This window comes from Nuphar pumila, chromosome 11 (genome assembly GCF_984573655.1).
Source record: "Nuphar pumila chromosome 11, dmNupPumi1.hap1.1, whole genome shotgun sequence".
Classification (NCBI taxonomy): Eukaryota; Viridiplantae; Streptophyta; class Magnoliopsida; order Nymphaeales; family Nymphaeaceae; genus Nuphar; species Nuphar pumila.
In genome coordinates, this window is record NC_143259.1 from 36506507 (window position 1) to 36532271 (window position 25765).

General features: G+C 36.9%; 1 pseudogene across 1 annotated transcript; it reads left to right on the top strand.

The window, feature by feature from the left end:
* Window positions 1-1880: 1880 nt before the first annotated feature.
* Window positions 1881-25338, top strand: LOC149822262 (protein FAR1-RELATED SEQUENCE 5 pseudogene; annotated as a pseudogene). The gene is made up of 5 exons (XR_016425788.1): window positions 1881-1916; window positions 2325-2540; window positions 2832-4885; window positions 25011-25136; window positions 25204-25338. The product of XR_016425788.1 is annotated as a protein FAR1-RELATED SEQUENCE 5 pseudogene (transcript).
* The last annotated feature ends 427 nt before the right edge of the window (window positions 25339-25765 follow it).

Below are 25765 nucleotides of genomic sequence, written 5' to 3' on the forward strand. Positions count from 1 at the left end.
AAGCGGGTCAGGTTGGCGGGTCGGGTTGGCGGGTTGACGGATCGGGTTGGCAGGTAGGCAGGTTGGCGGGTCGGGTTGACGGGTTGACGGGTCGGGCAGACGGGTTGGCGGGTCGGGTTGGCGGGTCGGGCAGACGGGTTGACCCACCCGCCTAACCCGTTTACTAAATGGGTCAGCCGGGTTGGCGGGTTGGCATACCCCAAACCCGAACCCGACCTGTTTAATAAACGGGTTACACGGGTCGACCCGTTTATTAAACGGGTTGGCTTAAGCCCAACCCGAACCCGCCTAAGAGGCGGGTTGGCGGGTCGTGTCAGAAATTGCCACCCCTAATATTCACCATGATTAGGTTCTACATTCGTAAAAAGATCCACTTTGGGGACCAAATCGGTAGGGTCAACAATATTGCGTGTCCGCTCTGCGTCAAATTGTGGAGCTCGAACAAGTTCTTGGGATGCTTGACACCTCTCAGGATTCCATATCAATTGCAACCAATAATAAGAGTTGGAGGGTGTGGCTCAAGCAGATTGCTGCAGGACAAAAAATGGTCGACTCTTGCTATCCTCAGATGAGTTCTTGTCGTTCTGGTTTCTCTGTCTCATATTGTAATACCTGTGTATCTGTTTGTCAACTTCTGAATTCGCTATCCTTATTGGGCGATCTAATTGTATGGTTCGATCTTTTTGTAATTTTTTATTTTAGGAGAGAGCCTTAATTCCCTCGGCTCTGTTATGAAAAAAAAAAATGAAATGAAAACCCTCTGCAGCGGTTTGGGAAAGAAGCAAAAGATTAAGAATGACTCTCTCTTACCATAGGCATGATGAAGTGCATGTACAAATATATTTTTTTTTGAATAATCAAGCTGGGGTTTGGCAAGACCCCAACCAGTACATAATGGAGGGAAGAATGGGAGAAAAAATTCAGATAATCTCAAATCACATATTAGAGAAGAGGAAACTTCTAGATAATTTGCAATCAGATATTAAAACCGGGGACCCTAGGGGTTTGGTGTAGTGGGATGGGTCCTGGACTGTTTGACGGGCATTCTAGGTTCAAATCCCATGGGTGTCACCCTCGCGTAAGCCGAAGCTTGAAGACTCTTTGGGGTTGAGGGGTAAGCCCCGTCGGAGTTTTACGCTGACATGAACAGAGATTGTAAGTACGGCAGGCTGAGCCAGCGCGGTTTCTCCGAGTAAAAAAAAAGGTACTAAAAACGGTTTTCTGAGGGTTGGGAGATGGTGTAAAATGAAAGAAAATACGAGATAATTGGAAATGAGATAAAGAGATCCACGTATGTCAAATATAGCGAAAAAGATGACCGATAGAAACGACGAGCCTGATAGAGCGCTCCAGAAATCCACCAAAAACTTATTTTCCTTCCCAGAAAAAAAAGTGAGGGAAAAAATTAAAAAACGAGAGAAAGAAATCGCTAGAGCTGGAACCTAATGGGTTAATGTCAATGTTATGATCGAAGGATGGTTTATATCTTTGCCTGATAGGAAAGGTAGTAAGGGATCTTATTATTTAATCTGGGTCCAGTTGGAAGTCCAACCAGATCCGATCCGATTTGGCTCCTATCTCATGCTGAACCACCATCACAGAATACAACCAAGTTACCAACGGGGCACTTTGGTGCTGGAAACAGAGCACAGGAGTAAAGGACCACGCACGGCACGGAACCATAAAATGAATTCGGCAAGCGTGCAGGGTCATTGGCTCACCTCGTAAGGACCGTACGATACCTAAGATGGACGGTGATCGGTGCGCCAGCATCATCGTCGATGCTGAGTCCAGCATTAGATCAAACCCTCCCTCGGAGGGACAGTCCAACATCTCCTCCACCTCTCCGGCGAGTCCTCCGACCGTCCGAACCAGGAGCGTTCGGCGGCATAGCTTCTTCTCCGGCGATCCATCACGTAAGAATCTCTCTCTCTACAAAAGGAAGAAATGGGCGAAAAAATTGCGGTTAAATACTGCTTTTTGGGGCCTATTTCCCCCTTTTCCTATCGTAAAGGGTTTTAATGGAGACCTCAGTTTTTTGTGTTTTCTGGTAATCGTCGATTGGTAGAGGACCGGTCCAGCGCCATAAACCCTCTTTTCAATTTCATGAATTTTGCTTTTTTTTCCCTGCTTTGTAAAACTAAAATTTCACAATTATTCGTACTGGATCACCGGAAACTTCATCTGTCACTGCACATTTCTGGGAAAGTTTTAGATGGGTATGGAGTTTTTGTTGTTTTACGCTAACCCCTTTTCTCCACCTGAATGATTTTGTTAGTTTTCTGGTTGGATGATTCGATTTCTCTATGTGATTTTTTTTCTAGTTCATGACCCGTGCTGGAACACACAGAGGCCATCGGGCGCTCGTAGTCCGTGTGCGCGGGCTGATATTCAACGGCCTCATCTGTGTTTTTTTTTCTGATGGAGCGTTTTGCTGGATTGAGCACCATACGGTAACTGATGGTGCTTTTGCTCAAGTTCGTTTCTTCAGGCTTCCTGTTTTGTATTGTGATCCAGCATGGTACCGAGCCGGACACCACGTAAGAACCGCGTGATTTTTGCCAAGAATTTTGGTTGGCTGTTTGTTTGAATTCGGTTCCTTAGAATTTGATCAGTTCCTAGCTTCGAGTATTTGTTATTGAAGTTTTACTTAGTTGTCATTGTTGGATCCGTTCTTGCCCTGTTTTTCTTTAGCTTGGTGACAGTTTAATGTTCTCAAAGTTCAAATTTCATGTCTTTGATTCTATCTGTAAGCTTTCTATTTGTAACAAAATTAACATTCAGGTTGGTTGGATTCTTCTAAATGAATTGCTATTTATGTTGTTGTATAGTCTGAATTGAATGAAGTGTGAGCATGGAGTTCTATACGACCGACTATGTACCGGAAGCGGACATCTCCCCTTCTGCTGGTGTGAATGATAAAAGCAACGAAAGCTCTGGTGAAAGAGATAATGGCATAGATGATGAGGATGGCCAAGAGAAGAACTCTGGTGGAAGGGATGTTATTGTGGGTGGGGATGATGAGACGAAAATGGACTTGATCGAATCCTATGGGTGTGAATTTGTGGATCCATATGTTGGTATGGAGTTCGATACTGATGAAGCTGCACGTGAATACTACAATGTGTACGCAAGGCGTATGGGGTTTAGCGTTCGTATAGGTTCTTTATCCCGCTCTAGATCCAACAGAGATATGATTAATGGCCGTTACTTTCATTGTGCTAAAGAGGGATACCGGCATCGGAGGAAGGACAGTGAGCAGATTAAGTTGCAGCGGATTCGGACCGTTACAAGGCTAGGTTGCTTGGCAAAGATGGCAATAAGGAAAAGAAGTACTGGAAAATGGTTCGTTACGATATTTGTAAAAGAACACAACCATGTTTTGGAGAGCCCGAGTAGGGTCCAGTTTCTTCGCTCGCATAGGAAGTCATCCAATCCCATGGAACGTGTGATTGATTCTTGCATAGGAACAAGGCCATCCACCAATTTGACCATGTCCTTTTACAGAGAAGAAGGAGGTGGTGGAAATCTTGGTTTCATTGAGCAAGGTTGTGGAAACTATGTGGATGCAGTCCAACAAAGGAAGCTTTTAAGAGGAGAGGCTCGGGCAGTGCTTGACTATTTTACTCGCATGCAAGCTGAAAACCCTGCATTCTTTTATGCTGTACAAGTCAACGATGATGAACACATCACTAGTTTCTTCTGGGTTGATTCTAGGTCAAGGATGGCCTATGACTACTTTGGTGATGTAGTAACATTTGATGCAACTTATAGGACAAACATATATAATATGCCATTTGCACCATTTGCTGGAGTTAATCATCATAATCAGACTGTGTTTTTTGGTTGTGCTGCAGTCTTAGATGATAGTGACTCGACATATATTTGGCTGTTTACTACATGGCTTCAAGCAATGTCTGGAAAACCTCCAATATCCATAATCACTAACCAAGATCAAGCCATAGATGCAGCTGTTGCAAGGGTGTTTCCAAGCACTTGCCATCGTTACTGCTTAGGACAATTACAAAGAGAGGTTCCAATAAAGCTAAAAAGTGTAGTTCAGTCAAATAGAAGTTTCAGTAATGACTTCACCAGATGCATCTATGAGACAGTGTCAACTGATGAGTTTGAAGAATGTTGGGGACTAATGAGCCATAAATACAGTTTAAATGAAGAGGAAGAGAAGTGGCTTCAGTCATTATTTAAAATTCGTCACAGATGGGCACCCGTTTTCTTGAGGAATTCATTTTTTTCAGGTCTATCTACAACCCAACGAGGTGAGAGTATCGATGCATTTTTTAATGGGTTTGTTCATGCACAGACTACTCTGTATGACTTTGTTTTATCATATGCAAAGGCATTGGATATCTGGTATGAGAAGGAAATACAAGCAGATTTAGAAACAAACTACACACAACCTATTCTTAAGACAAAATGGCCTTTGGAGAAAGAAGCAGCTGGAGTTTATACAAGGGAAATGCTTGAAAAGTTTCAAGATGAATTGGATCCTTGTTTTGGTTTCAAGACTGAAGCCAGAGAGGATGATGGAGCAACTGTCACTTATATAGTTAGAGACTATGAGCCTAATTCAAGAGAATACATTGTCAGGTTCAATACTTTTAACATGATAGTCAACTGCAGCTGTCAGAGGTTTGAATTTTCAGGGATTGTTTGTAGACATGTACTGATCGTGTTCATGAATAGAGGTGTTGGGACGCTCCCACCACATTATATTTTAAAACGGTTTACAAGAAATGCCAAAGCCAGGGATTTAAATGATGGAAAAGAACATGAAGTTCAAGATGATCGTAAAAAATCACATACTTGGAGATTTAATGACCTTTGTCGTCGAGCCATCAAGTATGCTGAGGATGGGGCAACATCTGTAAAAACTTACCATGCGGCGGTACGAGCTTTACAGAAGGCTTTTGAAGAAGTTGCTTTATAAAAAATGAAGCGTGGTATGTTGACCATTCACATAAAAATCTTTTTTGTATCTTCTTTGTTTTGGCTTATTTTTTGAGATGAATTGTCAAAGTAACCTTTGCTTTTTCATTTCACGTTGTGTTTCAATTTTGACATTTTGGACTGACCTGTGAAGAATTATTATCAGTCATTATTTTTGTTGTTGCTGCTGCCATGTGTATGACTGTGCACATATCTATAATGTAATTCCATTCTGTTGCCTTTTTTGAATTCTTGTGCTTTGGTTGTCACAGTCAATGTATGGGCATATGTGTGCTTTGCCTACAAATACAGTTGGCCTGGTGCATGTGTTCTAGTTTCGACTATTGATGTGTCACTGTGTTATTATTCACATTGGATAGTTAGTACCCTAATATGATTCAAGGTCACCTGATTTGAATTTGCGAGTTGAAGTCAAATTGTAAGGATTCCTTTATGGCAAATGAAGGTCTGTGTAAAACTTCAGGTGAAGTCCTGGAACCCATTGCATTGGAAGATATCTCTTTTCATGTATATGGATGGTTCAATGGCTGTTTTATTTATGGTTCTGTGGTTCTGCTGGATAAGTCAACAATGTTGAGGTTTGATATACTTAGACATTTTTTAGATAAAGAAAAAAAATATTTATTATAAAAGATGGGAGAGTAAAAAGTTTCATTTAGAAGCAAAGCATGAGCACAATGCAAAAGCACACAAAATCAAGAGGATAAAATAATTAAGAAAGGAAAAGTGAGCCTTAGGCAACGGGATTTGTCCAGCTAAGGTCTGGCCCAGCCATTTTATCAATGAGAAAATAGATTCCCATTTTGGATTAGCATTTGTACAACCAGGCAATATTTGAAGAATCTTTGAAGACCCCATTACTTCTTTTTCCATGAGGTCCACCATGCCATGAGCAGCCACACATTAAATCAAGTATTATTTCTTCCCCCATTTCTCATCCACCTGTCTAGAAATAGCACAACAATTTTCAGCATAAGAAGGATACCATTCTATTCTAACCGGCCATTCAAGGAACTTCTTGGATAATAAGGAAAATAACATAAACTCGAAAAACTAAGTCATCCATTTCATAGGAAAGGGCATGGGTCTGGTTGTGGTCTCTCATACTTTGGGATTGTTATGATTGGCTTATAGTAAGAATCTAACCATGGAAAATAATTGCCCTTGTGGATGATAGGTTCCAAAATTCTTTTCAAGACAGTATAGGAGTTTTATCAAGGTTCCACAAAAAACGACTTACTTTAACCTGCTAGGTTGACCTCTCAAGATGTATGTGTTTCATAGCTCTTCAACTTCTTTTGGTTCTTCCCAATCCAGAACTCTTCTTTTAAGCTTTGTCATGATGTAATCCGCTGTTGATTTACACTTTGAAAATTAATCCTTCATCAAACAATTAATATTGTGCTTTTAGTATCTTCTGGGTGACCAATTTCTCAAAAAATTAGGGGTGTAGATGTTGCCCAGAACATTGTTCTTAGCACCCTAATTCCATTTTGAAGATGTTGATGGAGTGTTTGTCATATGATACTTTCCAAAATAGTATTTTTAAATGCTGTTTTTGCAATCAAAAGAGTGTCAGAAATAGATTTTTTTTTCCAAACAATGTTGTGAAGCCTCAAAAATCACCATTTCCCGTCACATTTTTGGCCAGGAAACAGCTGGAAAGGGTTGGGGTATTGTCACTTGAAGCACGAAGACAACCCTGAAAATATGATCAGAAAATGCAGGCTTGTGCATGCATTTTTTAACGTTTTTCAGCCATATATCGCTCGAAAAAAGTGAGCAAAGTTCCAATACTGCTGTATTACTCCTACTATTAGTGACAATGGTGGTGAATATGATAATTATCATAGTGGTGTTGGTGAGATGATGAGGGTAATGATCATGCTGTGACATTTGTGATGCATTGATGATGATCATGTTTGTAATGGTGATATATTAGTGGTGCTCATGATGGTATTTTGATGGTGATGGTAGTGAGTGGTAATGAATATGGTGGTGGCTGATGAAAAAGAAATATTAAGAAGAAGAAGATGATGATGGCATTGGTGATAGTTAGGGCTGGTAAATGAGCTGAACGAACCAAACAGGGCATGTTCGAGTTTGGCTTGTTTGCCAGGGGACCAAGCTCGTGACTCGGCTCATGTTTGTGTTTAGCCGAGCTGGGCTCAAGTCTGATCATCCTTGAATGAGGCGCGGTGAACACAAGCTGGTTCATGTAAATAATTTCCATGTTATTTATACATGGAGTATGTATCTGTTTTCTATATATTACACTTAAAATATATTTTTTTTATATATTAAACTTAATAAATCATATTTTACATGTATATTTTTCATGGATCCTTCTCTTTATATATATATATATTTGCTTTCTTCTCTTTTATCTTACACTTAAAATATATATCACACAAAAAATGTATTTTTTTTTATCTACTCGAGCTCCGCCGAGCTGAACACCCTGTGTTCAGGCTTGACTCGTTTAAGCTAAACAAGCTGCTTGTGGCTTGGCTCCCCAGCTGTATGAGCTGATCAAGAATGAGCTCGTGATGAGCCAAACCAAGCCGACTTGCAAGCTTCTTTGGTTCATTTACCAGCCCTAGTGATAGTGGTGGTGAACAAAGACGAACATGTAAAAGGAAGATGATGATAGTGGTGTGGCATTGTTGGTTGTTATGGAGAGAGAGAGAGAGAGAGAGAGAGAGAGAGAGAGAGAGAGAGAGAGATGACGACTGTGGTGGTATTTTTTGAAGATTATGATAAGTTGAAAGAAAGCATCTTTAACTATAAAGTTGCAAAACTGATTTTTGTCATCCAAACACTTTTATTTGTCAAACCACTAACCAGAAATTAACTTTCAATATTTATTTGTGAAAATGTAATTATTAAAATCTAATTTTCAAAATGCCAAACAGGCCCTAGTTATTGTCAACCATGTGCCTTTTCAAAAACTGGAGTTTTCGTTAATTGCTTAGATGGCACTTAGCACCCATCTTATCATGCCAGAAATTTGGTTCCAAGCAAATTTAGGCCAAAATTACCAGAAATTTTGTCTTTGTTAAATTATTGTCAAATTATATGCTTTCTCTTAACTAACACTTTCACAGCCTTAAAACTTTAACTTGTTTATGCATCTCCAGGGCCAGGTAAAAGATATCCCTCATCTTTATTCTTCTTAGTATGGCCTTTATAGTTTATACCTCTCTCTGTGTTGGAGACAATATTTTTGGTACTTTTGGTTTCTGGTTGCCTGGACTGATGGAGCTTCAAATTATAGAAATTAATTTCTGATATTTATGCATGTACAGAGTTTCCAGAGAATGTTTACATTGCCATTGTAATAGTGGTTCATACCAGCCTTGTATGTTTGCATGTTCTCATTCCCTACTACCACCAGCAGAGATCAATGTTCCATTGTAACTTTTGTTGTTTATTTTTCTTTGTCGTAAATTTTCTCATAATAGTACTTCGCTGTTTGGGCATCAGAAAAAAAGAAAAACATTAACCTTGTCATTAATTACAACTCCAATCAATTCCTCCATTTTTTTTTGCTCCTGGAGTTCATAGTAGTAGCAGTAGCAGCAGCAGTACCTGTTATTGTTGTGTGTGCATTGGCGTGCAAGCATGTTTGCATGTGCATGCTCATTTTTACTTGTGCTGTTCTTGTCACTAGGTTATCCAGAGCAAAAATGAGATTTATGCAGAATCTGGAGTTAGTTCTTCCAACAGTGCACTGATAGAATCGAAAGGTAGATAGATCCAATGTAAGACCTGCAAATTTCTGAGAAAATTTTAAGGAAACAAACCGGTGTTTTTAAAAACAATTATTGAAAAGTTAATATAAAGGTTTGTAAGGAATTTAAATCGAAAAAACAAAAAAATTTAATTTCGCGAATTAAAACTATGGGAATTTGGATCTTGGTTCAATACTGAAAATATCCGAAGTCCACTATCTATGGGAAGCGGATCCTGGATCTAGTTTATAGACAAATCCAAGATTTCAATAAAGTAGAATTTTGGTAAGTGGATCTGGATTTGGAGAGGATCCAAATTGGATCCGAATCTCAAGATCCAAATTCCAAAATGGCTTTAGATATGAGTGTGGATCGATGCACATAAGACTTGGTTCAACATGGATCTAGAATTTATTGATATAAAAAAAATAACAGTAGTATTTGATATAAAATTTATTAATGTAAGAAAATTTTACATAGTATATACTTGGGGAAATATATATTAACTAATAAAGTATGTGGAAGAATTAAGAGGTTAAAGAGGGGGCGTCCTCTCAAGTGGACCCCACTTGAACCAAAGAAAAAAATATTAAATAAAATGAAGCAATTAGAAACACGTTTTTATTTTCTCTTTATGAGTAGGGGTTACACTTAAGTGAAAATGGTGGGTTGAACCCACTTTCCCATTCACGTGAATGGGGGAGTTAGATTAGTTATTTCAAAGTTAGAAAATAAAAAAGATAAGAACACTTTTGATTTCTTTAACCCCCACCCACTCCTCTCTCTCTCATTAAGTCTCCTGTACGTGAACTCCCTCCCCACTATTATAGGTAGATGACTCTTGGAATATGAAACCCCCAAAGAGTTATACCATGATCATCTATCACTTAAATCATCTTGGAACTCTCATCCCCTCCCTCAAGACACGTGAATTCTCATTCTCCATACTTCCTCTCTCTCTCTCTCTCTCTCTCTCTCTCTCTACTTTGCTTCAATTGGGTAGTAGTGTCTACCAGTAGTTAGCGGAATTCACAACCGACTACTATAGTCCAACCGACGCTACATCGATTCAAAGTTTCTCGTTTGAGGTAGGTACTTTGACATAGTATGTGCGTATGGATTTGGGCTCCCTGAAATGTCAATTTTTCCATGTTGTTAACTTCTGAAATTTTCATTTCGATCAGACATATTATTGTTTGACGTAAAAATTTAATTCATATTTGTCAATTTCTTCCCTATTGTGAATTTTTGGAATTTTCATTTTGAACTGCCATGCTATTATTTGAGATAAAACATTTAATTGGTGTTTGCTAATTTTCCCATGTGGTAAGTTGTTGAGATTTTTATTTTTATCAGCACGTGTTATTGCTTGCTTGGAATAAAAAGTTTAGTTGGTAATTTTCTTAGAATGACATGTGATATCATTATTCAGTGGAATATGCATGCAATTAGATTCGGTTTATGCGTGTAAGCATAGGCTGTCTGATTAAAGAGATTTTTCATGTTTTCCGGGTGTCTATGTGAATGCAAAAAAAAAAAGAGAAACCGAATTTTCTTAAATCATTTTTCATTGAGAGTGTAAGATGATTTTTTTCCAGTAACTGAATTGGCGATATACATTTTGTAAGAACAACGTTTTCTTGAAACACTCCAGCTGGTGTGTTGGTTTGATCATACAGAAAATGTGTAACACATCGTTATTTTTAACATAATTGTTTTTTTTTAAATCAGGCTTATAAAGAAGAAAAAAAAGAAAAAAAAGTCACATATGATGAAACTCGTGACCGACGGGTAAAATCTGAGTTCTAGTAAACTAAAATTTGGTTTCAATTATTCCTTCTCAATCAGTGATTTAATTCAATATATATATATATATATATATATATATATATATATATATAACGCTATAGGCATTTTATGAACTACATAGTGACCTACGATTAAAATTGGATTTTTCGTGAAAAATGATATCTGTGTATGGTGTCAAGCTTTAAAATCTGCGATTTTAAAGTATATGTTTATGAAAAATGATATGATAAAATCGGTAATTTAAACTCTATATGATGTGTTAATCGAGTGGGCTAATTTGGCTCAGAAACTAATCACTATTTATAATGAAAATTGGTAACATTTGTCTTACTCATGTGTTTTAAGGCTGCAAATTCTCATTAAGTGAAGATTAATGATTACGTTACAAATTAGCTTCTTGTATATGATATGCATTTTTTATCATAACCGGTATGGATTGTCAAGACATATCATAAATATTATTTGATGAATATGACATGAATACTGCGCCTTATGGAATGGTGTAGTTGTTTAAATAAGAAAAGTTAACTTGTGATGCATATTGCGTGATAGCCTAATATGTGATCAATGCATGATAGATGTGAATTGTTTATAGTGTTAAATGCATCATGATAAGAATGTGAGATACATGCATGTTAATTGACAAATGTAAAGAAAGTATGAGCTAATGCATGGTTCCGAGACATTTTGGGCATGATATTGAAATTGTGACTCATATGATAGTGAAAAATACACAATATGTGTTCAAGACGTATGCAACTGAATGTGATGCTAATTCTTGATGTTGAAACTTATGCACAAATGTTGTTTAGTTATGTTTAGGGCATAATAAAGTGGCATGTATGACAATAGATCTATTAAGAAACAATTCTGAAGGAAATATCTGTAAGGGTGTGCATGATCAAGATCGGGGATCCGGTTAGGCCGGTAAATCTCTATGAAGAGGTGCATTATCCAAGACTAACCTGCTAGGGCAGTAAATCTTTGTGAGGAGGTGCATTATCTAAGACCAGGTAACCCGCTAGGGCGGTAAATCTTTGTGAGAAAGTTTATCGTCTAAGACCAGGTAATCTGGCTGAAGCGGTAAATCTCTGTGAAAAAGTGCATCGTTTAAGACCAGGTAATCTGACTAGAGCGGAGATTCTCTGTGCGGTTATACATTCCCAAGACCAGGTCATTTAGAGTGGAACTTATTCTTAAAACATAATAAATTTCAGTGAATAAGGCTTTAGCTGAAGAAAAGACTGATATATTAGGTTGAGGGTGTTGGGATTTCTCTCTCGATAAATTTTGTCGCTCACCCAGGACCGGAAAGGATATGCAAGGCCAATGTAATAAGACATAAATTGTTTGAATGTATCCCTTGATCGTGTCTCCGATCAGGATATTGTCTGTGTATTACTCACAGGGATTGTTAACAAGAGGAACAAAAGTGTATTGCACATTTTATTAAAGCATAGCATGCATCATTTAAGAAAGATCACATAAATGAAAGAATTATAAGCCACTCATGTCATAAATTGATGATTTACTGCATTGGTAAGTCATGCATGTTACGCATGATCATGAATAGGTGTTGAATTTAGTTTTTCAGTGGTTCTGTGATTTATCAATGCAATGATATTAATTTATGAGTAAAAAATGATGTTTCATATATGTTTACTTCTATACACATGTACTTTGTCATTGTATTCCTACGGGGTGTGGTTATTGACCCCCTACACAATTACAGGTGTGGAGTGATTTACCGAGGTGATAACAGAAAATTGTGGCGAAGTCAGAAAGCCAAACCATTTTCTTTCCTGGAGACTGGATTTTTGAAACTTATGTTACTTTGTTTTTATGAACTTTAGTATTGTTTATTTTCCTGTTGAACAATAATCTAGATGCGACAATGAAAGTTTGGTTTGATATGTTCCTCTTTATAAAAATTTAGTACTAGTGTGATTGACTGATCCATAACTCGGCCAAAGTTTTTTATCCAAGATGTTGAAAAATATTTCTGCTGATAAAAAAAAATTCTCAAATTTTTTGGGTTAAAAATCTTGGGGTGTTACATCCAAACTTGTATTTATCATTGAAATCAAACTTGATTTCAGCTTGGGTGGCATTAGTGATCTCATTTTTGTGAACAAAATTAGTGTTTGCAATATTTTACATTATGCTGCAGAGAGACCAGTTCTTGCATTCTAGGGCATTAACACCAATGAAAGAGATAAATTGTTCTCTATAGAAAGAGAAAATTGAAGTCATCATGGGATGAAGCATAGTTCAAAGGCTGGTACTAATCTTGGATAATTCAATTGGCTGAAACAAAAATGATCCCCTACTGAACTGCTCAACTTCATTCAATCTCCATTTGACTTGGACATCATGAACTTGTAGACTTGTTTCTTTTCTCTTTGTATTTTCCAATTTTTTGCAATTTTTTGAAAATCCTAAAGTTTTACGGGAAAACAAAGATTAAACATTGATTTTTTTGTATTTTTCTAAAAAAATATTTACAAAAGTGTATTTCCGATAACTTCAGGCCATTTTGGGGAAAATTATTCAGAATAATGGGTTCAGACCCGAGTCTTGAGAAAATATTCGAGTTTTGGAGCTCGAATCGAGAAATATAACATGATAGATCCAAACGGATGTCGGATGGACTGCCCGAGCTATTTAAAAACTATTTTTGGTATTTTCTTGAAAATTGGACAATGAGACTCAATTTTGGATCTGGATAATGGATCCAGATCTGAAATCAATTTATACATATAAAATGAATTTAATTTCAATAAAACTTGAGAAATGAACTGAGATTTAGACTTAAAAAATGATTCATTTGCTCAAAAAATGAATTTAGGGGCAAGAAGGGAATATTTAAAAGATTTTGAAAAATTTGGGGTGTTCACAGATGCCCCTCTTTGCTACTAAGCCGGTTGAAAGCCGAGCTTAGTGGCAAAGAAAACACTCCAAATTTTGAAAAATGCCCCAGTCAGCAGATCTGAACTGGGTGTGGAAAAATTTGATTTGAAAGACATGGTTTCAGGCTTAATACCTTATCCTGAATGGCTTGGAGGAGCGAAATCCTCGACCATGATATGACTGAATGATAGAGATGAGGAAATCGTGATGGGGCTTTGGGTAAGGATCCCAGAATGATGAAAGGTAAGAATTTAGATCAAGTCTCGTGGGCGAGACAAGATCAATCTTTTGAAATGACTCAGGTTTTGCCCTTAACCTGGATGGGACGAAGATATATCAAAAACATAACCTGAATGGGGAATGGAATAAGTGAGGACCTTGATGGGACATTTTTGGAAAATGCCTTATGAGATGAAGCTCAAGTAGGATTTTATTCCGGATGGATATACAAAGCAAGAATTCCTCGATGGGAAGAACCATGATGGGACTGGAGGAAGACACCTCGTCGAAATGAGGGAAACTCGTTGGAATGAGACTCAGATTTAACCCAAACCTGGAAAAGGAAAGTACCTCGCTGTACGAGGTTCAGGCTTAACCCTTAACCTGAAGGGGATGATCATACGGAATCCTCGAGCGAAGAGACCATGATGGGACCTTCGGAGTTTGGACGAACAAATCCGAAAGGGGTTTGCGAAAGGAGGAAGGAAATGGGGTTCCCTAAAGCTTTGAAAAAGGGATGAACTTGGACGTCTCATTGTTGAGACTAAATCAGCTTTTGAATTTAATGACCTCTCGCAGGGACAACCATACGGAATTCTTGAAACCGTGCTGGGACAGGAGAGATACTTCAACTGAATGGGGTAACTCTTCTAGAAGATATGAACAATGCTAGGTTGCATAAAAAAAAATGAATATTGACTAATTATTTCATCCTCAGAATATCTAGAAAATTTTGCCAATAAGATAAATTTATAGTTGATTTCAGCGCTTGAAAATGTGTACATGTGTGCAAAGATATTCCCTCTTTTACCTAGAGTATTTCCTCCAACGAGGTCAACTCCTTGGTTTTTAAGAGTCAAATTCAGAACTCTAGCGCTGATGATTTTCTTCAAGGAAGTTATCCATTTCCTTTATATGAGAAGAGAAGAAATATTCTCAATTTCATAAAAGTAAGTAGTGAAAAGGTATTGATAACAGATATTTTGCATAAGAAAGGATGACTTCTGGCAATTTAGGCAATTTGATATCTGAGTGTTTTCTCATGATGATCTTTTTGCACTCTTTTTGAGTCATTGGGCTTTTCGGGCATTTTACATCATCCTTCGTTTGGATGTTCCTGACTTTTCTCTCTTTTTCAGGGGAAGGGTACGTCACAAACTCCTTCATCTTGGAGATGTTCCGATCCTTCTTATATCTCAGGGATTCTATTGATGATGTTGGCTCAAAAGGTCTTTAGATGATAGCAGAAATCAAATATCTTTTAGGGTTTGTCGGTAGGTCCGTCACAAACTCCGTCATCTTGGAGATGTTTCAAATCTTCTTTGGCCCCGGGGGTCTACTCGCTTAATTCGCCTTCATCTTGACGACAATTGAGAGATCCCTTTTGCCGATATTTGATTGCAGCTCAAAAAATGGATAAGGAGATATGGATTGAGTGGATTCTTTTTTTATCGCTCGGGATATTTCCGTTGCCTGATTGCCAGATAGCCGTCTTTAAACATGTGTCATAGCCATGATCAATATCAATTCGTTTCTGGCTTTTCAACATCATTGAATATTTATTTCACTAATCATACCAAGGATATTTCTTTCATCCTTTTGGTTGATCAACAGGAAAAAGATTTGAATTTTACCTCTTTTTCGCAAAGAGTTTTACTTTTTATGAAGAAAATACTAGAGGTAATTCGAGGTAATTCTTTTGTGCAGTAAGAATATTGGAATCAACAAGTATTTTTATCAAATTGGCAAGGTTTTCGAGCATCCTTTGTGAAATAATCACTCAATATAGATTTTGATGCGACCTTAAGTTGAAACTTGGCAAGAAATATTTAGGTTTTTGTTTTGACCGACCAGCTCGAAAGCAGGATTTTTTTTTTGGAAGCACCAGCTCGAAAGCAGGATTTGTTTGCCCGACCAGCTCGAAAGCAGGATTTGTTTGACCGACCAGCTCGAAAGCAGGATTTTTTGGAAGTACCAGCTCGAAAGCAGGATTTGTTTGCCCAACCAGCTCGAAAGCAGGATTTTGATTGACCGACCAGCTCGAAAGCAGAATTTTTTGAAAGCACCAGCTCGAAAGCAGGATTTTGGTTTCCCGACCAGCTCGAAAGTAGGATTTTGATGGAAGTACCAGCTCGAAAGCAGGATTTTGGTTGCCCGACCAGCTCGAAAGCAGGATTTGATTGCCCGACCAGCTCGAAAGCAGGATTTGTTTGACCGACCAGCTCGAAAGCAGGATTTGATTGACCGACCAGCTCGAAAGCAGGATTTTGGTTGCCCGACCAGCTCGAAAGCAGGATTTGATTGCCCGACCAGCTCGAAAGCAGGATTTGTTTGACCGACCAGCTCGAAAGCAGGATTTGTTTGACCGACCACCTCGAAAGCAGGATTTGATTGACCGACCAGCTCGAAAGCAGGATTTGTTTGACCGACCAGCTCGAAAGCAGGATTTTTGGAAGTACCAGCTCGAAAGTAGGATTTGTTTGCCCGACCAGCTCGAAAGCAGGATTTTTTTGAAGAATGATTAACATTGATAGAGTTGTGACCCGAAGGTTTGAGTAGGATATATATTGATGAAATTGTAACCCAAAGACTTGAAAAGGATATACATTGATGAAATTGTAACTTGAAGGCTTTGAAAAGGATATACATTGATGAAATTGTAACCCGAAGGCTTTGAAAAGGATATACATTTGATGAAATTGTAACCCGAAGGCTTTGAAAAAGGATATACATTTGATGTAATTGTAACCCGAAGGCCTGATAATAAAAGACATTTGATGAAATTGATAGACATTTGGTGAGAATTTAAGATATAATAGACAATGATTCAGGTTTTATCCCTTAACCTGAAAGGGAAAGAGATTTTTGAGGATATACTTGAGACTTGAATTTAAAAGAGATATGACAAGATTTATGATTTAGGATTTAGATGGACCAACACTTTTGGCTGTATGCGGTCCAATTTCCAGGATTAAACCCTTATCCCGAGCGGGAGAAAGAAGGAATAAAATTTAAGAAGATAGAAGGAGATAGAATTTAATGAAAGATTAACAAAAATGGAGAAAATTTGAGAAAATTTATGAAAATTTTATTTTGTAAAAAGAATTCCCACGAGTAGCATTATTGCTCTTATGAGTGTTCTCAGGATTATCCCTTGTCCTGAGAAAGAATGCCTCGAATGTCGAGGTTCAGGTTTATCCCTTAACCTGAAAGGGAAAATAATAGAATTTAAGAAAAGAAATTTAGAAAATCAATTTGATGAGACTTGTATTTGCAAAAAGAATTCTCATAGGTAACATCATTGCCCCTACGAGAGGTCTCAGGATTATCCTTTATCCTGAGTGGAAAAAAGAATAGAATTTTAAAGAGATTTAATGAAGGAAAATTGATATAAATCTAGAAAATCAACAAAAACTTGTATTTACACAAGAATCCTCATAGGTAGCGTTGTGGCTCCCACGAGGGGTTTCAGGATTTATCCCTTATCCTGAATGGGAACAAGAAATAGAATTTAAGAAGATGAAGAGAAATTGATATAAATTTAGAAAATCAATAAAGGTTGACAAAACTTGTATTTACAAAAGAATTCTTGTAGGTAGCATTATTGCTCCTACGAGGGGTTTCAGGATTTTCCCTTGTCCTGAATGAGAAAAAAAATAGAATTTAAAGAGATTTAATGAAGGAAAATTGATATAAATCTAGAAAATCAACAAAGATTAATAAAACTTGTATTTACAAAAGAATCCTTATAGGTAGCGTTTGTTGCTCCTACAAGGGGTCTCAGGATTTTCCCTTATCCTGAATGGGAACACCTCGGACAACGAGGGTCAGGTTTATCCCTTAACCTGAGCGGGAACAATAAGAATAAAGGAAATACCTCATGGGAAAGAGGCATCAGGTTTATCCCTTAACCTGAAAGGGAAAATGAAAGTTTTTATTAAGAGGTAATCTGAGATTTGAATTTAGAAGGGATGTGACAAGATTTAGAATTTATGATCTATGATTTAGATGGACCAGGTATGTGACGGGGGATATAAAAAGAATAAACTTTGGGAAGACAAAAGGATATAGAACTTTTGAAAAAAATGTAGAATATTTGAGGAAATTGATTTATTTTTGTAAAAAGAATTCTCACAAGTAGCATGGTTGCCCCTATGAGTGATCTCAGGATTATCCCTTATCTTGAATGAGGAAAAGAATAGAATTTAAAGAGATTTAATGTAGGGAAATTGATATAAATCTAGAAAATCAACAAAAATTGACAAAACTTGTATTTACAAAAGAATCCTCATAGGTAGCATTATTGCTCCTACGAGGGGTCTCAGGATTTTTCCTTATCCTGAATGGGAAAAAGAATGGAATTTAAAGAGATTTAATGAAGGAAAATTGATATAAATCTAGAAAATCAACAAAGATTAATAAAACTTATATTTACAAAAGAATCCTTATAGGTAGCGTTTGTTGCTCCTACAAGGGGTCTCAGGATTTTCCCTTATCCTGAATGGGAAAAAGAATAGAATTTAAAGAGATTTAATGAAGGAAAATTGATATAAATCTAGAAAATCAACAAAGATTAATAAAACTTGTATTTACAAAAAGAATCCTTATAGGTAGCGTTTGTTGCTCCTACAAGGGGTCTCAGGATTTTTCCTTATCCTGAATGGGAAAAAGAATAGAATTTAAAGAGATTTAATGAAGAAAAATTGATATAAATCTAGAAAATCAACAAAGATTAATAAAACTTGTATTTACAAAAGAATCCTTATAGGTAGCGTTTGTTGCTCCTACAAGGGGTCTCAGGATTTTCCCTTATCCTGAATGAGAACACCTCGGACAACGAGGGTCAGGTTTATCCCTTAACCTGAGCGGGAACAGAATAAAGGAAATACCTCATGGGAAAGAGGCATCAGGTTTATCCCTTAACCTGAAAGGGTACAAGAATTGATAAAATTTAATAAAATTGAGGAGAATTTTGATAAAACTTGATAAAATTGATATAAACCTGAGAAAAACATGAATAAAATGAATGAAATTGATATAAATATCAAATTTAACTGAAAATTTATAAGATTTAAGAAAAAAGGAATTTTTCTGATCCTGCCTGCATATGGGATCTTTAAAAGAAAAAAAGGTTTATTTAAAAGATAGATGAAAAATCATTTTTGGAAAGAAAATCCACTGCAAGAAGAATGATCAGCGCGAGATCTGATTCTTTAAGAATGGGAATCATCATGAGAGATCATCATGAGGTTTGATTTCGAAGATAGTGGTTTTAAAACCAATTTTGAAAGGGAAAATAAACATGAGGTGATGATTTTGAAGACAAATGGTTTTTAAAACCTAATTTGGAAAAGGGAAATCAACATATTAGTTTATTTAAAAAGGGATTTAGATCAAAATATTTGAATCTTTTGAAGACTTTTTAGAAGAAATTTTATGATTTTGAAAATCCTCATAGGCAATATCATTTCTCTCATGATGGAGAAAAACAAATTTTTGAAAATAGACGACAAGGATTTAAAAAAAAAAAAATTGAAAACTAGCAGGCAGGATCAAAAAGATTTTGAAGAAATCAGAAAGAAAAAGGTAATACACCTGGGGTTTTAAAAGAGGAAATTTTGAATAATATATACCCAGGGTTTTGGAAAATATAAGGAAAGTATATACATGTATAATATCATTCAATTATAGATATACAAGCAAAAAGATGTACAAACAACTCCCTAAAGCTGACTCTATATGCAATATTTGAAATGGCGGATAGGACCTTAACCCTAACTCTAAGATTTATATCATCTGATTCCAATCAAGGTACGCCGATATACTCAAGCCGAAGCTCGAAGTACGTGACATATAAAGATATCTCTTCGGTTCTAAGGTAAAGGCTTCCCAACATCCTTGAGCACCTACCGATATACCTCGGACTATGGCCCTTAGGTACGTGGTAGGGGGGCGCGAACCCAAATAAGTGGTCCAGTTGTGAGGCTCTCTCCCGAACTATGGTTCAGTGAGACAGCCCAGCAACGTGAAGACTGGGACAATATAGGTAGAGATGTTTTCAAAATATGATCAATATGCAATAAAATCAGAAGGCTCTAATGCAAGTCCTAAAGAGATAGATTTAAATAAAAAGAAGCATACACTTGCATACATTGTTTACATTCAATCCCTAGAATTAAGGAGAGTTGTATTTAAAACCTAAGTCTAATGTGAACATGGATAATCTCCTCAATATGGTCCTACCAAACCATACTTAGATCCTATATGAAAATAATGTTAGCTTAGGACAGAGTCTAGGCTCCTAAGGTTTGCATGAAAATGTAGCTGACATATGTTAGAATAAAGACTTAGATTATATAAAAGCAAAGCAAAGGCATAGATTCAACCGGACGAAGACGAGTCCCATCTCGGTCGCCAAAACTGTGATCATCGCAAAATTTTTCCTCTTTCGTTGTTTCTCTCTCTTCCTTCTCTTTTCCTTTTCCAACCTCCATTCTCCTCCTTTTTGAAGGGAGTGGAATAAAAGAAAGAAAAGAAAGAGAGAAGAGAAAAGAAAGAAAGAAAGAAAGAGAAGAGGAACTATTTTGCGGGTTTTCACTTGACCTTTATTTGAAAAGAATTTAGAAATTTAACTCGCCTCCATTTTTGAAAATATTGCGGGAAAATGGAGAGACGGGATTCGCTCGTCGGTACGAGGTTCGACCGTTCCTGGCGCCTTTACCAGGGGTAATCGAATCAAGGATCGAATCTATGCCTTTGTTTTGCCTAAATATAATCTAAGAATTTATCCTAAAGATCTAAATGCACAGAGAGTCATGCTTGTGCAATGCAATGATGTATGCTCTTTAGAAAAATTGATTTAGAAATTTCCAAGTATTCTGAGATGAACTTGGTAAAGGAGTGAAGAAATTATTGAATCTAACTTTAGAACTTGAGATAGATCAGAGGAGTTCTAAGCCTTTGAAGTAAATCAGAGTTTTGGAAGAATAAATGACTTGGAGCTTTGAAATGAAAGGAAATGAAGTTTCAAAGTCAAAATCGATTTTAAATTTGAATTTGAATTTAGGAAAGGAAATGAATACTTGAGATGGAATTGAATTTGGATTTCTGAAGCTTGGGATGGATCTGAGATAATCAAATGGTATTTAGGAAAAAAAATGGATTTAGGGAGTTCAGATGAGATCTGAAAATGGAATTGGATTTGAAATCTAGAATTGGGAATGGAATTGGATCTAAAGATGAATTTAAGATCTGAGATCTGAGATCCGAGACAAAATTGGGTTCTGGATCCTAAGATGGATTTGGATTTGTAATTTGAGATCTAAGGTGAAGTTGGATTCTGGATCCTAACATGGATTTGGATCTGAAGTCTGAGATCCAATGTAGAGTTGGATTTTGGATCCTAACATGGATTTTGGATCTGAAGTCTGAGATCCAAAGTAGAGTTGGATTCTGGGTCCTAAAGGAGAATTGGATCCGAAGTCTGAGATCCAAAAGCTATTCCATTCTTTGAAATGAATTTAAAATAAGATTGAAGATATAATACATCCTTGACTATGGTCATTGAATGTATTATATAATAATCTATATTTAAATTCAGGTAAAGAATGAAATACATTTGGTGCTTTTATAGAATTTAAAATGAAATTAACTCTCAATATACCCTGACTATGGCCATTGGTATATATTTTGAATTAATTTTAAGTTAAATTCTGATAAAAGAAGAAAATATTTGAAAATATGATGATTTTTGGAAGACGGATCCAGTGTGGATCCAGTGTTATTTCGTAAAAGTAAAAAAAAATCCTAAGTTTTGTCCATACCCTGACTATGGCCATTGATATGGATCATCAACTTAGGATTAATTTACCTCTTACGAAATGGTGCACGTGCCATTCGTGTTTCACCATTGTGAGATTTTGAGAAATAAAGAAAAAAATGCATGAAGAACAAGTAACTCATGATATCTACAATGCTCATTCATTCTATCTAAAGCAAGAAATGTAAATTCTCATTTAAGATCTAACTATTACAACTCATAAAATCAAATTTACAACTCCCAGTAGTGACACTTCCCACATATTCCCTGCAAAAACCCTTGATTAGTATGAAAATAAAAGGAAAATGGCACATATCATATTGACTTCAAAGATGCAGGTTATGAGACATTCGTATACCTACCTTGTGCTTAATATCTTAAGGAAATAACATTGATGATCTAAGATGTGGAAGGATAGCCATTTAAAATATTTACATATATATATATATATATATGTACATATATATATAAATGATGAATGAATTTAAATTTTTGAAATTGGATTTTGAAAAGCTATTCCATTCTTTAAATGAATTTAAAATAAGATTGAAGATATAATACATCCTTGACTATGGTCATTGAATGTATTATATAATAATCTATATTTAAATTCAGGTAAAGAATGAAATACATTTGGTGCTTTTATAGAATTTAAAATGAAATTAACTCTCAATATACCCTGACTATGACACTTCCCACATATTCCCTGCAAAAACCCTTGATTAGTATGAAAATAAAAGGAAAATGGCACATATCATATTGACTTCAAAGATGCAGGTTATGAGACATTCGTATACCTACTTTGTGCTTAACATCTTAAGGAAATAACATTGATGATCTAAGATGTGGCCATTTGATATATTTACATATATATACATACGTATATATATATATATATATGTACATATATATATATATATATATATGTACTTACACATATACATATATATATATCACATGGATGTAGCATAGGTGAGTGAAATAGTGGAAACTGGCAAAGTGTAACAAGACCGCCACTGTGTAGTAGATATATGATGGCTGTGAAATGAAGTACAACATAATGTTAGTAAAGGAAATTGTGTTGTGAAGAAGTGGGGAGTGTAACTATGCCTAAATACATGATGGGCTGTAAGTAAATGAAGAATGCAACTATACCTAAATATATGATATGTTGTGAGTAAATGAAGAATGCAACTAGGCTTAAATGCATGGTATGCTGTGAGCATATCAATCGATATGTCATGAACATATCTAATGATATGCGGCTGCAGATGGTGGAAGATGATGATGGGCCTGCTCTGTAGGTTTTTGCAGGGTGGTGTGGCCATGTTGTGAGGGCACAATTGTAATATGAAGGAGGTATGTAGTAATGCATAGATACCGCAGGGGATGCAGCAGTAGATGTTGCAGTATGGGGACACAAGGGATGATAATAGGCAGGTGAAAAACTATAATGAGAAGGATATGGGGAGATGGAAAATGAAGCACTGTACTGGTACTGCTGCGTATAGGACTATGGTAGAAGGATGCTATGAACAGGGGCTTCAATAGAAGGGAAAATACTGTGAGGTGATGGTACCACAGTGTGCACATGATTCTAACGTGACAGTTGTGAAGAGGCCTTGTAGTAAAGTGTTATCTTATTCCCCTAAAAAAAAAAAAAACTTTGAATAACCACGCAAATCTCAGATTTCTAGAGATTTCACCAGAATAACATTTAGCTAATGATATACCAGACCTCACGTAGTAGATTAGTTCTCCAAGAATCTTAGAATATACATCTGATAAATCTTACAAACTTAAGAAGATTTTATGTGAATTACCCCACATATCATGGTAAGCATAGGCAGCATTGTAAAATAAATAGGGTGTGTATGAACCAACAGGCCTATAGAACACAAGCAATTTTGATTCAAGAAAAGCAATCAATCTGAGTCCTACCCTCATACTTACTAGTGCTGACAAGGAATGATGCAAGATTTACGCCCTGATCATCATATTACATGACTGCAGAAGGGTCGCCTTATGGAAACTTTATATTAGTAAATAGCACTAAGAATATAACATTACTGGGACTGTCAACAGGGATAAGAAGTATATCTTATCATAAGCTATTTTCACATGCTAGATGTTCTTTATGAAACGAAAAGATGCATATACAGCCACCCAGAATTCTCACATAAATAAAACTGTAACCAACAAGAAAGACATCATCCAAATACTGTAACTGGCTTAATTTTCTCTAAATAATAATAATAAAAAAAGACAGAATTTAGAAATCCAGGTTTCATGAGATTGGCACCCAGACCATAGGTAACTCACAGTTTCCTGAGTTTCTGGCCGACTCCTATTAAGATCATTGCCCAATGATGCATTGCTGGCCTAAGCGCGGATGTGTCAATGACATAGTATGCAATGGGGCAAAATGCAATATGCAGATATTCTGAAATATGCAGTTTATGCAGAGTTTGCATAATTCCACAGCAAACCCAACAGAGCTTCTCAGTGGATTAGATCCGCTGTTGTAAATAGAAAATCGATGCCAATTTCAGGTTGGCTTGCCAATGAGTGTGATGGTGCTGGTTGTGTAAGCCGCAAACAGGGGCAATTTTTAGCAAAAATTGAAAGAAGTAACGCCGACGAGGGTGGTGGCTTATGGATGGATGGAAGGTTTTGAGGTAGAAACGAAGGACTAGGTGGATCTCACCCTTATTGCTATGCTGTCAAATTGATTTATGTGGGTCGACCAGGAGGCAAGAGTGGTCCAAATTGAGATATAGAATGGGAAAGCAAGGGGCGACTTCCACATAGCGCCAGATGCCACAAGGGGTGCGGCTCATGCATCAGCCAGGGGTATGGGCGTAGATGGTGGAAGAAGGTTCTGACATGAATCCGAAGTCACAAAACTTACCAACTTAATGCCAAATGAGACACAATGGGAAAGGGATGTGGCATTGATCCAGTCACACATGGTTGCAGTGAATTACGATAGTAATGCAATGAAATGGACGAGGCTAGAACTGAAGAGATTATAAAGGCAACAAAAGGAGGATAAAATGCCGAATGAAATCCAATTGGGCCACGCAGATGGAGATGCAAAAAAATGACGCAGCATAAACTATGAACATCCTGTACATAAAGAAAACAGAGATATAACTAAATAAAAAAAAAATTAACAAGGGGGTGATAGAACTATCCAATTAAACAAGCAAGATAAGAAAAAGAAATCAAATATTAGGAGACGATTATTTGTCTAAAAAAAATGTAGGAATGAGGAGGCATTCCCTTGACTGTAGCAAATAGAGGGTCTGCTCCTGCTATATGCAGGATAATCTCCTCTTTAATGCTCTCATAATTAAATGAAAGAGAAACGAAGTAGAAATAGAAAAAAAAAAATTAAGACAGAGTAGTACTGAAGATAAAGGGGAAAACAATGTTTTGGCAATGAAAAAGAAAGGAGGAATATGATTTCATACCTGTAGTGGGTGTCGATTTCTTAGTTGCTTGAAGGGGAATCGTTGTATTATAGTTAATGATGTGGTTTCTTGCAGAGGATTGGATTATATCCTTTGCTACTGAACTTTAATCCAGGAGAGCTGAAATCAGCTGAGCTCCTTCGGTTGAGGCAGATAGGAACCAGGCAACGAAGGAGGGGAGAGTTGCTGAAGAAGATCCTTGTATGAAATATTAAAGAAAAGAAGACCCGATGGATGCTGGAGGTTTTGATCTCCTTTGTCCAACCAGAGGGAAGCTTTTCAGAGCGTTACGATTGCTGGAGATCCTTGCAAGGATAACCAACCTTCTACAGCTTGCGGGAAGGCGCCAGAGGGAAAGAAGGATGAGGAAGGGTTTTCGCTCAGGAGAAAGGATGATGGGTGATTCATGAAGAAGTAGATGATGCAGGGGTGAGAAGCGGTATTGAAGGAGAAGGAGAGAAGGCTATGTACAGGAAAGAGGAGGGGTGAAGACGATGGATTTTTAGGGTTTCTTGAATCCCCTTTTAAGGACGGAGAAGGAGGATGCAGTTGGGGGATGAAGGGTGAAGATGGGGGTTGTTGGTGATGAGGGGTTGGAAATGGAGGGTCCGGCCATGGAGGATGAGAATCGAATGAGGGAGAGAAGGTGGAGGGTCTTCCAAAGAGGCGCCGCCCTCTTTTCTTTGCAAAAGGTTTTCAAAACCCTTAAAACAGGTTTACAACAAGGCCCCTTCTATTTTCGGGTTTTTACCAAAAAAAAGGGTTTTTACCAAAAAATGTTTTCATAAAACTTGATTTTCAAAAGGTGTTTTTCAAAAAGGTTTTTTTTG